Here is a 17,440-nt window from a genome sequence, read left to right as displayed (position 1 = left end):
ATGAGAAGAATCTGGACCTTACATGCTAATTACACCATTACTTCCAGGGATAATTCAAAGTGCTTCCCCATCCAACATAAAATGTCCCTTGTGTCTATACTGTAAGATCCCCTTACCAACTTGGATGTTTCTATCACATCTACTCTCCTCCATCTATTACTCAAACTCTGAAGACTGCATTTCCTTAATCTGTCTCATATGTACAATTCCACAGGAGAGACATCATCTTGATTACCTCTACTGGATCTTTTCAAATACCTCTTCAGAAATGAAGTGATTATATCTCAGCACCATAGTCAATATATTAATTTCTGCTTAGATTATACTTTTGCTGTCCTTACTAATCAAGTCACCTTCCTAGCCCATTCTTTGTACTCTTCATACAATTGATTATTATCATTATTCATCTTGCTGCTACCACAATGTCTTCTTTGAGATTGCATGCTTAATCTCATCACTCATCCATTTTACACCTACCTTATTTATCCTTTTGGAATATATTTAGATATTACTACTGTTAAATACTTCTTGATAAGTCCTCAAGTATCACTTATCTCCCTTCTGCTTAACTTCTCATTCCAAGCTATAGCTCTGGCTATCTATTCATACTCAACTACTCCCTTTGCATCCCAAGCCATCTCATTCCTACTGACTATCCCTATATACATAGCCATTAATGTTTTCAATTTCCACTCTCCTTGTCTATCCCAACTTCACCATTTCTCTGACCACTCATATTGGATGTACTCATACATCCAATATGAGTGGTACTCATATTGGATGTATGAGTACCATTGGAGTAAAATGGTACTCATACAACCTCTCTTCATTCACAAACACTTCGGCCTCACTTTTCTCTCTCAAAGATTTAATTCCTCTGCAATTGTTAGCAATATCCCTAAATTGTTTTTCATTTCACCTGTCCTCCCTTGCGCTATTATTATTTTTTTTTTTTTACTATTATTATTATCTGACCTCCATGGAGTCAAAAGGACTCATTGTGGGAGATCTGTACTCTCACGCCAAAAGATTATTGATCCATGCTTTGAATCTATTCACAGTTTTCACACACTCACCACACTTTCAGGCAATACATTCCATTCACTAATCATTCTCCATGCAAAGAACCTACTTCTCACTCCCATGCTCACACCCTTCTTATACAGCTTCCATTGATGGCCTCTAGTTCTACCCTTGCCGCTATCTACTGTATGAAATATCTTCTTTACATTAATCTGGTAACAATCTTCTCTGCATGTCAATGTCCACCTCATTATTGCCATAATCCATTGGGATGTTCTTACAATTTTAACAATTCCCCTAAACTTCAAGTCTCTGTTCACCATCACTCCCAGTTCTCTCATCTCCTCCACCTCCTTCAAAATTTCTGCTCTGCTTTATTTCTCTATTGTTCTACTTCTCATAACCCTTCCCAACTTTGCATCATTGGCAAACAGATGCACATCTCCAGTTAACCCAGTTCCAATGTCATTAATGTACAAGTAAAACAATAATAGTCCCAAAACAGATCCCTGTGGCACTTCACTAGTGCCCTTCCTCTTATGAGATACACGCTTCCATATACAACCTTCTAATACCTGTCTGGCAGCCAATCAGCTATCCAACTTACTAGTCTGTTATCTAATGCCATCTGTTTCAATTTAGCTAACAGCTTGTCATGTGACAACCCTTGAAAAATCCAAGCACACCACCACCATATATGCATATCCTTTATTGAGTGTTTGTCATATTGTTGTAATACGTCAGCAGATTGCTGAAATGTGATTTTCCCCTAAGAAACACCAATGGTTAACATTGCCATGTTGACCATCATCAAGAATACTGCTATTATCAATCTGCTTCTGAATCCTAGTCCTCACCAACCTCTCTAATACTTTAACAACCCCAGAGACACAGATTACCTTATAATTTGAAACCTTAGTCTTATCCTACCCCCCCCCCCTTGTGTAGCAGAATAATTTTTCCCACTTTCCACTCCTTTGGAACTCATCCTGTTGCAAAACTCATGTTAACTAGTTGTCCAAAGGTGTCATTAATTCTGTAGGGCATTCCCTCAAGACACGTGCTGACATATTGTCAAATCTTAGTGCCGTATTAACTTCAAAGTTTATTTAATTCCTCATATGCTTCTTGCTCATTCACATTAGTCCCTCCTCTGCCATACATTCTATCCTCCAGCTTCTCCTGATGTTGCCTTCAGGATGAAATACAGATAAACTGATCATTGCCTAATTCAACTATATTTCCACATTGGTTACCAATCTACCAGTGTCATCAACTAGCATCATCTTCCTATAGTCATTCTTCCTTCTACCTGCCACATATCAAAAGAGCTCACTAGGATGCTTCTTAGCTTGATGAGCTAATTTCTTCTCATATTCCACTTTTGCTGCTCTTACCAACTGAGACACCTTCCAGGCCTGCTCCTTGTACTCATTCGTCCTTCAACATTCATCTTATGTTGCCTCCACAGTGCCTTCTTCATCCAGATTTCATCCATTTTACTCCTACCCTGTTTAGCCTTTTTACCTTTGGTAAGAGCAGCAAAAGTGGAGTATGAGAAGCCTTGTAGTTCCACATATATCTCTTCTTTATAGAAGTTCTCATGTGACTAGCTGCAACCCACGTGTTCACTTCATCATCATTCTCTCCAAATGGGGAAACTGATGATATAACTAGATCTAGGACTCTCATGTGCCTCTATTACATACTGTCTAAGATTTTTGTCCCTTAAGAATTCAAGAAATTCAGTCTTCTTATTCCTTGATACTATCTCTTCATTTCAATCAATATTGCCATAGTTGAAATCACCCATAACGATTACCCTCTGCTTGCTCACTAAGCTAAGCTAGGTTGCCTATACATTTCTTTGTCTCCATTCCAACACCCCATCAAATATCTCATCAACCTCCACTTCACATTTCAAAACCATTCCACTTTTTCCTCCTTGTATCTCAAACCTTGCATGAGCTTAATTCCCCTGCAATCATCACCAACACTTCCCCCCTCCCTTTTTGCCTTTCCTATCGTCATGAAAAATCTCATATCCCTCTATTTCCATTCCCATCAAGATGTCATTCTCATCCAACCATGTTTCACTTATTCCAACTATTTTCTGGGCATATAAACTGAATGAATGCGACAAGTTGATCTTCCTTATGTCTGACACTCCTGGCATTCGTTAATGAACATAATTCATATCTTGGTCTACAGCCAGTACTCATTCTGTCCCCAGTCTGTGACCTCCTCACCCACTCCTGTCTGCTCATCTTTTGCTCCCAGACTCAACTGCCATGCATTCCTGGCCATTTCATTCCTACATTGACCATCCCCATATGTGCATTCATTACTATTTCGAGAATCCATTCTACTTACACCGTGTCCCCCTAACCTCCCTGGCCCACTCCACTTTCCTGTTATCACATTCTCTTTTCCATTCACAACCACATCTTTCTCACCTAGTCCACTCTCCTGCTCATTCACATTCATCTTTGACCTTCCAGTGATACCTTGTTTGCATCACTCATACTTCCCTCCAGCAGCAAACTGACTCACTCCCAAACCATTCAAGATGCAATCCATCACTCTTATACAGTTCCATTCATCCCTCAGACTTGTCTCACACATTCACAAACTGCACTTCTTTCTCTTCACCCATTTCCACTAACATTCCATTCAAGATCTTTGCTCTCTTCCACAACTCATCATTGTTATACCTGGGCAATACACAAACTACCCTTCCTACTACAATCTTGTCTTTGACTATCCTCAAATAATTTACTAATATCCAATCTTATGTTCTTCCTATGCCCAACCAAATCATTGGTCCCAACTACAACCACTAATTTACTTGCATGCTTACTTCTCAATGTAGTGTCTCAATCACCCTGTTCATTCTACCTCCTGGAAAACATATCTTATGTACCATCTCATCCACCATACCTTTTATAACAGAATCCCCAATTAGTGCTATTTTTGAGTCATTTGCTACTTATCTTTCTTTTTATTCTGTTGCACTCTTCCATTCGTATCCATCATATGTTTATTTTCATTACTCATCTTAATCATGTCATTCTTCAACTCTTGCATTCCAGCAATTGCTTTCCTTTTTTTCCGTTTTAAATTATTATTATCGTTACAGGCAACTCCAAGGAGTCCTTAGACTCATCGAGGGAGGCCCTAAACATCATGTCAAGAACTATTCAGCATTTCCACAGTATCTATCATACTTTGCTTTGAATTCCTTCATAGCCATGGCACTCAAAAACAGACTCTGGCAGCTTATTCCATTCATTCACCACTCTCCAATTAAAAAACCTAGTTCTAACACCCATGCTAACTACACTCTTGCTCAGTTTCCATGGATGGCCCCTAGTTCTCCCACAACCACACCTATTCTGAAAAATTTCCTCTGAATTAATCTTGTAAAAACCTCTCCGTAATTTGAATGTCTCAATTATATCACTCCTTTTCTGCCTATCAATCAGTTTCTGTAACCCGCAAATCTTCAACCTGTTCTCGTAAGGTTCATTTCATTGACCTACTACTATCTTGGTCACTCAGCTCTGGATCCTCTCTAATTCCTCCCTATCATCACCTAGATCTGTGTACAGTAGTCAAAATGGGGGAGAGGATCCTATTAAGGCTCGATAAAGAGGAACAATAACCTGCTTGTTTCTCGTCAAAGTATTCTTCAGTAACCAAGTGATCTGATCCCCTAAACTTTAACTCCCTATCCACTAACACTCCCAAGTCTATGACTTCATCAATTTCCTGGAGTGTGGTTCCACCAATGTGGTATACTGCTGATAATCTTTTCACTCCAAAATGCATAACCTTACACTTGGCCACATTAAACTGACATCCATTCTCCTTAGCCCAGTCTGCCAATCTATCCAAATCATCCTGCAAAATTTTGACATCATGTGTACCGTGTTTCCCCGAAAATAAGCCCTAGCATGATTTTTCAGGATGCTCATAATATAAGCCCTACTCCAAAAATAAGCCCAAGTTAAGATCGTCAATCAGACAGATGTATTTAGTATGTCCGTCGCAACACACGACGGACGTATTGAATTATAAAATAATAATATTAATATATAATTAAATATAAATATATAATATTATTGACATTAATACTTAAAATAAATGATAATATAAATTATAATTAAGTATTTGTAAATACCCAAGCGGGTGCCTTTGGATGAGAGGCAAATGCCTATGTAAACAGATGAACTCAAGACTTACTGCCGAATGACCAATCAGAGTACAGGCACAACGCACGAATAATGTGCGTACTTGATAATGAACAGATGTGGTTGTGTCTAATATGAATCTTCATAATTTTTGTACATGAATAAATTAATAAATGTAGACTGTTGTAGATGAAAAAATAAGACATACCCTTAAAATAAGCCCTAATGCATCTTTTGGAGCAAAAATTAATATAAGACCCGGTCTTATTTTCAGGGAAGTACAGTATTAACTATTTGCCGATGATCCAACTTTGCATCATCGGCAAATAACTGAACAGTTCCTCTCATATCCTTTCCTATATCATTAATAAACAAATTAAATAGCGGTGGTCCAAGAATAGAATCCTGCAGCATGCCACTAGTCACAGGCCTTCTTTTGGACTCCACTCCTGAATAAACTACTCTTTGATATATCTCCATCAACCACCCACCTATCCATCTCACCAATCCTATATCCATTCCCATGTGCTGCAGTTTACTGATTAGAATTCCATGTGATATCCTGTAAAAGACCCTTGCAAAGTCCAGCAGTATCACTGTAAATCCATTACCCTTATCCAATTCAGCTGTCACTGTATTATAAAAAGTGAGCAAGTTACTGAGGCATGATCTATCCTTCCCAAAACCATGCTGCCCCCCTCCCATTTCCATCTATCCATTGCTGTATTTTGCTTTTGACCAACTTCTCCAATACCTTGACGACGACTCCTGATATGCTGATCAGTCAGTTATTTGCTACAGCAGTCTTGGAGTCTCCTTAATGCAATGAAACTATTTTCCCCTCTTTCCATGCCCTCGGGACTAACCCAGAGCTGAGATTTAGATTAAACAATACGGTCAAGGACACTGCCAATTCCTTTGCCACTTCACGAGCTGGTATACCATCGAATCCCACAGATGTATTCACATTAATGTTCTGTAATATGCTATTCACCTCAGTTCCCATATAAGCCATCACTTCCCTCATTCCTGCAATATCCTGCCTGGATGATATACTCTTGTAAAGTGTTCACTTAGTAATTCTACTATTTTGATTGATTCAGTTACCTTCCCACATCGGCATTCCTTAAAATCATTCTGCTATATACATTTTTTCTTTTACTTGCAGCATATCAAAAAAACTGTTCGGGATTCTCTTTAGCCTACATTGCTAACTTCCTTTTGTAATCTCTTTTGCTCTTCTTACCACACTAGTTACCTGTGCTTTGTACTATTCATGTGGCTGCAGGCAGGGGCACGCTGGTCACATGTGCAATGTGTGCGACACACACACACAGGTGCCAGGATAGTAAAGGCGCCAAAGAGGAGGAAATATTGAAAAAAAAAAAACGTTTTAAAGTGATTTTTTTATTGGGTGGGGGGTGCCAACTAAAGTTTTGTACACAGGTGCCGGACACACTACTGGCGTACTATTGGGTATATGGGCGCCGACTAAAGTTTTGCACACAGGCACTGGACACTACTGGCACACCCCTGCCTGCAGGTCACCTTTCTCCTTAAATTCCCTCCACAATTGTTTCTTTTTTTGCAGCTCCAGCTTAGTGGTGTTATTCATCCATTTAACTCTCACTTGATTTACTCTCCTGACTCTAGGTATGCAGTCAGCCATTACCTCCCTCAAACATTCCGTTACCACCTCCCATGTCCTATCAACATCCAGCCCTTGCAGTTATACATGCCATGCCACTGATCCAAGCAATCTCCTAACCTTGTCATACTTACCCGCCTGGTAATTTCACATATACCCTGTCTTAACTGAAAATTCCACACATTTAGCCACCTGTCAGGTGAAAATATATGATCACTCTCAATAATTAGTGGCAATGTAGTCATATTCATCATAGACAAATTTTTCAGATGCAATTACTAGATCGAGCTCTCAGGTAATTATCCCTTAGTAACTCCATAAAATCCATTTCCTTCCTCCTATGTGTCCTCTCTTCCTTCCAATCAATGTGACCATAGTTGAAATCCCCCCATAATAATTACCTGTCCTCCATCCATTGAATCTATTTGCCGATGCATATGATCTCCATCATCTGGTCTATAGCAGCACTCAACTATATATTTTGTTCTGCTGGCCTCAATCTCATACCAGATAGCCTCAAATGTGCCATTTTCAATATCCTGCAGGTGAACTTCTATTGGATTTCATCAATACTCCTCCTTCCCCAATTCTTTTCTCTCTCTATCTTTCCTGAACACACTATATCATTCACATTCCATCCCACTAACTATATCATCTTCTGGCCAGGTGTTTGGCTAGTAGATATTATTACGGGCGATTCCAGGGAGTCCTTAGACTCATCAAGGGAGGCCCTAAACATCATGTATACACAACTGTTCGACATTCTTACAGTATCTATCATACCTTGCCTTGAACTCACTCACTGTCATAGCACCCACAACAGACTCTGGCAGCTTATTCCACTCATTTACCACTCTAAAAGTAAAGAACCCAGCTCTAACACCCTTACTAACCACACTCTTTCCAAGCTTCCATAGATGTCCCCTAGTTCTCCCACCACCAGTCCTGATCTCAAAAATATCCTCTGAATTAATCCTATAGAAACACTTCAGCAATTTGAATGTCTCAATCACATCTCCCCTTTTCTGCCTATCAACCAATTTCTGCAACCCACAAATCTTCAACCTGTTCTCATAAGGTTCATTCCATAGACCTGCTATCATCTTGGTCACTCGCCTCTGGATCCTCTCCACCCCCATCAAGAAGAAACCTAGGTGACCAAATCTGGGCACAGTAGTCGAGATTAGGTCTTATCAAGGCTCGGTACAGAGGAACAATAACTTGCTTGTCTCTGCTCGTCAAAGTATTTTTCAACAACCAAGTGAGTTGATGAGCTGATTTAGCCACTTTTGCAATGTGCCCCCTAAACTTCATCTCCCTTTCCACCAACACCCCTAAGTCCCTGGCCTCATCAATCTCCTGGAGTACAGTTCCACCAATGTGGTATACTGCTGCTAATCTTTTCACCACAAAATGCATAACCTTACATTTTGTCATATTAAATTAACATCCATATTAATTAAATCAACATCCATAACATCCATAATAACATCCTAATTTTGGTAGCTTGTTGTGTCTGTGGGATTTTGGTGTGAATTACATTATTTAATTTAGTATGTAACGTTATGTTTCATAGATTTGAATATGGCGCCAATGCGAAGTAAGATAATGGCGTCCAAAAATACGACAGCATTGTTCAAAAACTATAATGTGAGAGAGTTTGTCCAATGTGATGTGTGTGGAATGTATGCATTCCCGAATGAGGCTGGAATTTGGATTGAAAGTGATAGTGGTGGGAGAATGTGCAGAAAGTGTAAGCAAAGTGAGGAGTTGAAGTATGTGTCAGGTAGTGAGATAGTTATGGTTGAAGAAAGCCAGAATTGCCAGAATGTGAGTGAAAATAGTGGCTTGATAGAGAATTGCGATGTACAAGATGGCAATGAGAGCGGTGATCTAAGAAAGAGTGAAAGCAACCATACTGAGAGAGAAAATGGTTTAAATGATAAAAATAATGAGGAATTATTTGTAGGAAGTGAGATCGCTAGGTTGCGTGCAGTGATACAAAATGTGCAGCGGCAATTAGAGCACCTGCAAAACTCTTTCCAAAGTGATTCGGCTAACATAAAAAAACAGTGCAAGAATGAGAGAGTTTCTGAAATGAAGGAAAGAGTGTTGTATGGTGACTCGTTATTAAGAGGTGTGATAGATGGCAGTGTAACTAAATCATACTTACCGGGTGCGAAATTTAAGGATGTAATTGAGAGTATTAGAGTGCAAAAACAGAAGGTGAAAGAATTAATAAATGTGGCAGGTACGAATGAATTGAAAGGTGATAAATTTTTTATGAGAGAGGACTTGAAAGTATTGTTAAAGGTAGCGAAAGAAAAGAGTGACAGAGTTAGAATGGTTAGTCTGTTGCCGCGGTATGACAGAGAGGAGTTTAGGAGGAGGGCCATAATCGCAAATGACATTATGCATAGGTTATGCAGACAGTGTGGTGTGGAATTCGTGGACGTGTGGAATGAGTTTGAAGGGCGAAAGGACTTATACAAGATGGATGGCCTGCATTTGAATGGACTTGGTGTGTGGAGACTGGAAAGAGTGTTGCTGAATGAAGTGAAAATGGATGTGCAAAACCAGGGAAACTAGAACGACCAAGGAGGGGGGGGGGGGAATGGATATGCAGACATCAGTGAGACAGATGAGTGTAAGAATGTATATAATGTACCCGAGCCAGCACTAAGGACAAAAATGGGAATGGGTCATTTAGAATAACGCATCAATATAGGGATGGGACTAAGGGATCACTGCATTTCATGTATACTAATGCCAGGAGTATTAGGAACAAGAAGGAAGAATTTTTGGCCTTGATTGGCTCTTCCTGGTCACAGGTTATTGGCATTAGTGAAACATGGCTGACGGAAGAAGATATAGTTAGTGGGATAGAATGTGTAGGTTATAGTGTGTTTAGGAGGGACAGAGAGAATAAAATGGGGGGAGGGGTATTATTGATGATAGCTGATGAACTGCAGCCAAGGAGAATTGAAGTTGTATCGCAGGATAGTGAAAGGAGCTCATTTGAGGCTATTTGGTGTGAGATTGAGACTGGAAGAATAAAATATACAGTTGGGTGCTGCTATAGACCAGGTGATGGAATAGATGGTGGAGATAGTATGCATAGGGAAATTGATGAAATGAGTGGAAGGAGGGTAATTATTATGGGGGATTTCAACTATGGTAACACTGATTGGAAGGAGGAGAGGACACATGTGAGGAAGGAAAAGGATTTTATTCAATTATTAAGGGATAACTATCTGAGACAGCATTTAATTGAAAATACTAGGGGTGTGAGAGTGCTTGACCTGGTAATAGCATCTGAGAATTTGACTGTAATGAATATGACTATGTTGCCACCTATTGGTGAGAGTTATCATAAGGTCTTGACCTGGGAAGTGGCTAAAGGTGTGGAATTTTCGATTAAGACAGGGTATATGTGGAATTACCGTGCTGGCAAGTATGACAAGCTTAGGAGATTGCTTGGATCAGTGCAATGGCATGTACAACAGCAAGGGCTGGACGTTGATAGAGCATGGGAAGTGGTCAAGGAGCATTTACAGGAGGTAATGGCTGATTGTATACCTAGGGTCCGAATAGTAAAATAAGTAGGGGTTAAATGGATGAATAACACCATTAAGCTTGAGCTGCAAAAAAAGAAACAACTGTGGAGGGAATTTAAAGAAATGGGTGACCTGCAGGCACACGAACGGTATAAAGTGCAGGCCAGAAAGGTTACGAATGTGGTAAAAAAGCAAAAGCGGATTATGAAAGGAAACTAGCTTTGCAAGCAAAAGAGAATCCCAAATGATTCTTTCAATATGCTGCAAGCAAGCAAAAAACTGTACACGGCAAAATGATTTTAAGGAATGACGATGGTAAGGAGGTCACTGAATCAGTCGATATAGTGGAGTTACTGAGCACGCACTTTGCAAAAGCATATCATCCAGGTGGTGACATTGAAAAAATGAAGGAACCATTAGTTTATACGGGAATAGTGATGAATGAAGTGGAGGTGACTAGTCTATTACAGAACCTTAATGTGAACACATCAGTGGGATTGGATGGTATACTGGCACGGGTCTTGCGTGAAGCGGCTAAAGAATTATCAGTGCCCATGACCATGTTGTTTAATCTGAGTCTCAGGTCTGGTTTAGTCCCAAAGGTGTGGAAGAGGGGAAAACGGTTTCACTGCATAAAGGAGGATCCAAGACTACGGTTGCAAATTACCGACCGATCAGCATATCAGGAGTCGTTGTCAAGGTCTTAGAGAAAGTAGTCAAGGGAAGAATACAGGAATGGATTGATGAAAACAAATACTGTACAGGGGACTGCATGGCTTTGTGAAGGGTGGATCATGCTTCAGTAACTTGCTCATGTTTTATAACAAGGTGACGGCTGAACTGGATAAGGGAAATGGGTTTACAGTGACTGCTGGACCTGGCAAAGGCGTTTGACAGGATACCACATGGAATACTAATCCGTAAACTAGAACATATGGGAATGGATATAGCATTGGTGAGATGGATAGGTGGTTGGTTGATGGAGAGATATCAAAGAGTAGTTTATTCAGGAGTAGAGTCCAAAAGACGCCCTGTGACTAGTGGTGTGCCGCAGGGTTCTGTTCTTGGACCACTGCTGTTTAATCTGTTCATTAACGATATAGGGAAGGATCAAAGTGGAACAATTCATTTGTTCGCTGATGATGCAAAGTTGAGTAGAGCAATAGTGAATGCAGAAGATGTCAAAGTCTTGCAGGATGACTTAGATAGATTGGAGTTCTGAGCTAAGGAGAATGGATGTCAATTTAATGTGACAAAATGTAAGGTTATGCATTTTGGGGTGAAAAGATTAGCAGCAGTATACCACATTGGTGGAACTGTACTCCAAGAGATTGATGAGGCCAGGGACTTGGGAGTGTTGGTGGAAAGGGAGATGAAGTTTAGGGGGCACATTGCAAAAGTAGCTAAATCAGCTCATCAACTCACTTGGTTGTTGAAAAATACCTTGACGAGCAGAGACAAGCAAGTTATTGTACCTCTGTACTGAGCCTTGATAAGACCTCATCTCGACTACTGTGCCCAGATTTGGTCACCTCAGTTCCTTCTTGATGGGGAGGAGGTGGAAAGGATCCAGAGGCGAGTGACTAAGATGATAACAGGTCTATGGAATGAATCATATGAGAACAGGTTGAAGATCTGTGGGTTGCAGAAACTAGTTGACAGGCGGAGGAGGGGAGATATGATTGAGACATTCAAATTGCTAAAGGGATTCTATAGGATTAATTCAGAGGATATTTTTGAGATCAAAACTGGTGGTGGGAGAACTAGGGGACACCTATGGAAGCTGGGCAAGAGTGTGGTTAGCAGGGGATGTTAGAGCTGGGTTTTTACTTTTAGAGTAGTAAATGAGTGGAATAAGCTGCCAGAGTCTGTTGTGGGTGCTATGACGGTGAACGAGTTCAAGACAAGGTATGATAGATGCTGTGAGAATGTAATCGCATAGTTGTGTGGACATGATGTTTAGGGCTCCCTCGATGAGTCTAAGGACTACTGGAGTCGCCGAAATAATAATAATAATAATAATCCATTCTCCTTAGCCCAGAACTTCAATCTATCCAAATCATCTTACAAGATTTTGACATCTTCTGCATTCAACTATTGCGCTACCCAACTTTGCGTCATCAGCGAACAAATGAACTGTTCCTCTTAGATCCTTCCCTATATCATAAATGAATAAATTAAACAGCAGTGGTCCAAGAACAGAACCCTGTTGCACACCACTAGTCACAGGCCGTTTCTTGGACTCTACTCCTGAATAAACTACTCTCTGTTATCTCTCCATCAACCCACACACCTATCCATCTTGCCAACCCTATATCCATTCCCACATGTTGCAGTTTACGGAATAGAATTCCATGTGGTATCCTGTCAAAGGCCTTAGTCAGGTCCAGCAGTATCACTATAAACCCATTACCCTTATCCAGTTCAGCCGTCACTGTGTTATAAAACTTGAGCAAGTTACTGAGTTACAAAGCCATGCTGTCACCTGCACAGTATCTCATTTTCATCAATCCATTCCTATATTTTTCCCTTGACTACTTTCTCCAAGACCTTGACAACGACTCCTGATATGCTGATCGGTCGGTAATTTGCAACCGTAGTCTTGGATCCTCCTTTATGCAGTGAAACTATTTTCCCCTCTTTCCACACCTTCGGGACTAAACCAGATCCGAGACTCGGATTAAACAACATGGTCAAGGGCACTGATAATTCTTTAGCCGCTTCACGCAAGACCCGTGCCGGTATACCATCCAATCCCACTGATGTGTTCACATTAAGGTTCTGTAATAGACTAGTCACCTCCACTTCATTCATCACTATTCCCGTATAAACTAATGGTTCCTTCATTTTTTCAATGTCACCACCTGGATGATATACTTTTGCAAAGTGCTCGCTCAGTAACTTCACTATATCGACTGATTCAGTGACTTCCTTACCATCGTCATTCCTTAAAATCATTTTGCTGTGTGCAGTCTTGCTTGCAGCATATTGAAAGAACTGTTTTTGATTCTCTTTAGCTTGCATAGCTAGTTTCCTTTCATAATCCGCTTTTGCTTTTTTTTTACCACACTTGTTACCCTTCTGGCCTGCACTTTATACCATTCGTGTGCCTGCAGGTCACCCCTTTCTTTAAATTTCCTCCACAGTTGTTTCTTTTTTTGCAGCTCAAGCGTAATGGTGTTATTCATCCATTTAACCCCTACTTGTTTTACTATTCAGACCCTAGGTATACAATCAGGCCTAACTTCCTGTAAATGTTCCTTGACCACTTCCCATGCTCTATCGACATCCAGCCCTTGCAGTTTTACATGGCATGGCACCGAACCAAGCAATCTCCTAAGCTTGTCATACTTGCCAGCACGGTAATTCCACATATACTTTGTCTTAATCGAAAATTTTAGATATGTGGGGGAAAATCTGCAATCTACTATAGGACGGAGTGGAACATCATCTTACACCAACTAAAGTACTAATGCTAACCTATTACAAGGAAAAATCAGACAATCAGGGTATATCATCTTATGTTAGCCATGTCTCACTAATGCCAATAACCTCCTGCCTGGATGAGCCAACCAAGGCCGAAAATTCTTCCTGCTTGTTCCTAATACTCATGGCATTAGTGTACATAAAGTGCAAATTCCCACTAGTCCCATCTCTATCTTGACACCTTATAACTATCCCATTCTGGTTTGTTATCCTTGGTACTAACGCAGGCATATTATACACATTCTTACACTCAACTATCTCACTGATGTCTGCATATCCACTCAACAGCCCCACCCACACACACAAAAGCTCTAGTTTCCATGATTCTGCACATCCACCTTTACTTCATTCAAGAACAATTTTTCCAGTCTCTGAACACTAAATCCATTCAGATTGAAACCATTCTTCTTGCTCAAACTCAACTCCACACAACCACAAACTCCACACCACTTCTCCTCATAACTTATGCATCAAATCAGTAGAGCTGAGAAGGAGAGCCATAATAGCTCTCCTTCTCAGCTCTACTCTGTCATACCATGACAACACTCACCATCTTAACTCTCTCACTCTTTTCTTTTGCTACTTCCAGTAATTCTTTAAAGTCCTCTCTCTCATGCCATACTTTTTTCCTTTTAAATCATTCATTCCAGCCACTACTATCACTTCTTTCACTCTACTTTTGTGCTCTAATAGCCACTAACATCATTAATTTTCTCACCAGGAAAACACGATTTTGTCAAACTCTTATCACCTTTTAGATTTAATTGCCACATAACACTCGCTCCTTAATTTTTCTTTCTCTCCTGATCATGCCCTCATTTTTTTAATATCACACTTCTTTCTTTTTATTATTAGCTGATCCACTCGGTAGACATTTTTGTAACCACTCCAGCTGCCGCTTCACCCTATGTAGCAACTCCGTGCAACTGAGCTATCTCCCTCACTGCAGCTAACTCTTCATTTTTTAAATCAGTCAAACTATTCTCTCATTTGACACTTTCAACCGTGTCACATTTAATCTCACTCTCAATGCCATCAGGTGTTACATCACAATTTTTAATTGTATTCTGACTTTCATCCACTGCTTTTTATTTTTATTTTTTTTCATGTATTATTTTCACAATCACATTCTTCACACTCATATTCTCATGTTCACTCATCTGGCTATCATTCTTAGTCTTACATCCATCACTACTTTTGCCTAGTATTCTTCACTTCTGGTTTCCGAATTTCATTCAGCTCACCGCAATCCATTAACATATCACATTTTCTACAGACCCTTACTCTCTCACTTCTCTTGTTTAATCTCACAACAAACACACTTGCACCACACATCTGTCCATGCATACATATTACATTCCCAGCAATGAGCCATCTTGGTAAAATATAAACCACTCAACACACTTGACTTTCATGGCATGCATCTGGATGTCCTTGTTCTTACTGCCATTGTTAACTGTTATTTTGAAAAGGCACTTAAAATCGATTAACTTTGAAATGCAAACACACCGCACTCATTAACAACAAAACAAGACTAAAATTACACTAAAGCTATAACATATCATTACCAATTAATATCGAAACTTATCTTTTTTTTTTTTTTTTACAGATTGCAGGTCACAGGAAATTGAAATGGCAATCTCGCATCACATCACTATACCTAAGATATCCAGCTTCTTTATTTTTTTCAGGAAATGACAACGTATACTAAAATATTAATTAAAAAACTTTACTCAGTACCTTCCTATATTTCGGCAATGTTACATTGCCATCTTCTAGGAACATGAAACTATGATATTTACTTGGCACTAACAACAAGCAAATGAGGCTGAAGAAGGCAACTGAAGTTGGTCCTAGAAGTGCCCCTAGTTGGCTAAATTGGGTTGTCTTGGCTGTTAGGCAGATGTTCTTAAGATGCAAGCCTCCCAAATTTGGAGCAGTCTCAAGCACACAAATTTGTTGAGGTTTGGGAAGTTTTTTAGAGCTGAGGCTGATTCCAGGAATAACCTTTCATACTTATATTTGCTGCAGTGTAGTAAAATGGCTTTCTTCCAGTGTATTCTGTGGTGGGTATCTAGTGCATGGTCAGCAAGTCCTGAGTGGCTGTATTGGTGAAACCGTATGTAGTCTTTCTGTTCGGATATCCTGATGTTAGCTTTGGTCATAGTAGGACAGTTAGTGCCTGCGTGCACATATTATAGTTTTGTTCCCAGAAGATTGGTAACTTTGCCAAAATATAGGAAGGTATTGATTAAAGTTTTTTAATTAATATTTTAGTATACATTGTCATTTCCTGAAAAAATTTAAAATCATGTAACCAATGTATAAGTTTATCCGCAAGAATATCCAGCTTCTGTTAGCCAGGTCTCAACTAATGACTCCTTCTCATTAGAAACAAATTTCTTCATTTGTTTCTAATGAAGAAATAATTTCTTCATTAAACATAATTTCTAATGAAGAAATTATTTTTCCATATCATTTACGAAAGCTAAAATTCATCGTGTTTATTATTGATGCTTCTGGTATTAATCAACATGCATAAATATTATTGGTGATAATGAAATAGTCTCTTAGTCTATGCCTACTTTTACTCTATGAAAAAATCGTTTTGCTAATTTATTTTTAATCTTATCCTCTCAGTCTCCTTCTCATGTCAACCACAGTTTGAAAGATGCATTCTCTTGATCTGTTCTACCTAGCATTCCAGAGACATGACACTGCTTTCTTCTTATCTAAACCTTTCCAAAATATCTTCATCCTGAAGAAAATCAGGCAATCATGACACTAATTCATACATGGGCTGATCATTTTATACAATAAAATCTTTTTCTATTCCACAGGTGTAGAATAAGTAGAAGGAAGAGAAATTAGTTACAGGTTTGAAGCTGAATGGTATATATATGAAGGGAAGCTGGAAATTTCTGATAAACACCTAAAACAAAATGAGATTAAAGCAACTGATACAACTTCAAGAAAGAAGATACAAGGATAAGAATATAACAACATAAGTTACCTTCATAACTCTGCTACGACTGTGTTCTTTTTTTTGTTATATCAGTTGCTTTAATATCATTTTGTTCTAGTTGTTTATCAGAACTTTCCAGAGCTTCTCATATTCATATAGCCTTGGAAAAAAAGTGAAAGAATGATATGTGGTCAGTTTGGGCAGAAAACAGCCCATTAAAATACCTACAAAAGGAACACAAAGCAAAAAACAATATCTATGAGAGAATGATGGAATGAATCTGTAAGAGAGAAGAAGGTTCTCAATTAATAGAATTTCCCCCTTTTTGATAACATTCTTGGAGAGCATTTAGATGCACAAAACCAAATGTGTCAGCAGTATTCTGAGGGTGGTCTTCATTTCAAACACATCACAGATGGTGTTTGAAATGAAGAAATTTTGGAAATGGTCTGATGAAGAGTAATTAAGGTAGTGTAAGGTACTGGAATGTTGGATATGATGGAGGATATCCCATCTGAAGAGTCTAGTGGATAGGAAGGGATAATATGATGGATATATAAATTTGTTA

General features: G+C 39.3%; 1 protein-coding gene across 1 annotated transcript in view; it reads right to left on the bottom strand.

Moving 5' to 3' along the window:
• The window catches only part of Papst2 (adenosine 3'-phospho 5'-phosphosulfate transporter 2), a 127,438-nt gene that overhangs the window by 57,805 nt on the left and 52,193 nt on the right, over positions 1-17,440 (bottom strand). The window lies entirely within an intron of this gene.

The sequence above is a fragment of the Typopeltis vanoorti genome, chromosome 20 (genome assembly GCF_054136105.1).
Source record: "Typopeltis vanoorti isolate ZY-2024b chromosome 20, IOZ_Tvanoo_1.0, whole genome shotgun sequence".
NCBI lineage: Eukaryota > Metazoa > Arthropoda > Arachnida > Uropygi > Thelyphonidae > Typopeltis > Typopeltis vanoorti.
The sequence above is the reverse complement of the archived record's forward strand: the minus strand, read 5'-3'. Positions and strand labels throughout refer to the sequence as shown.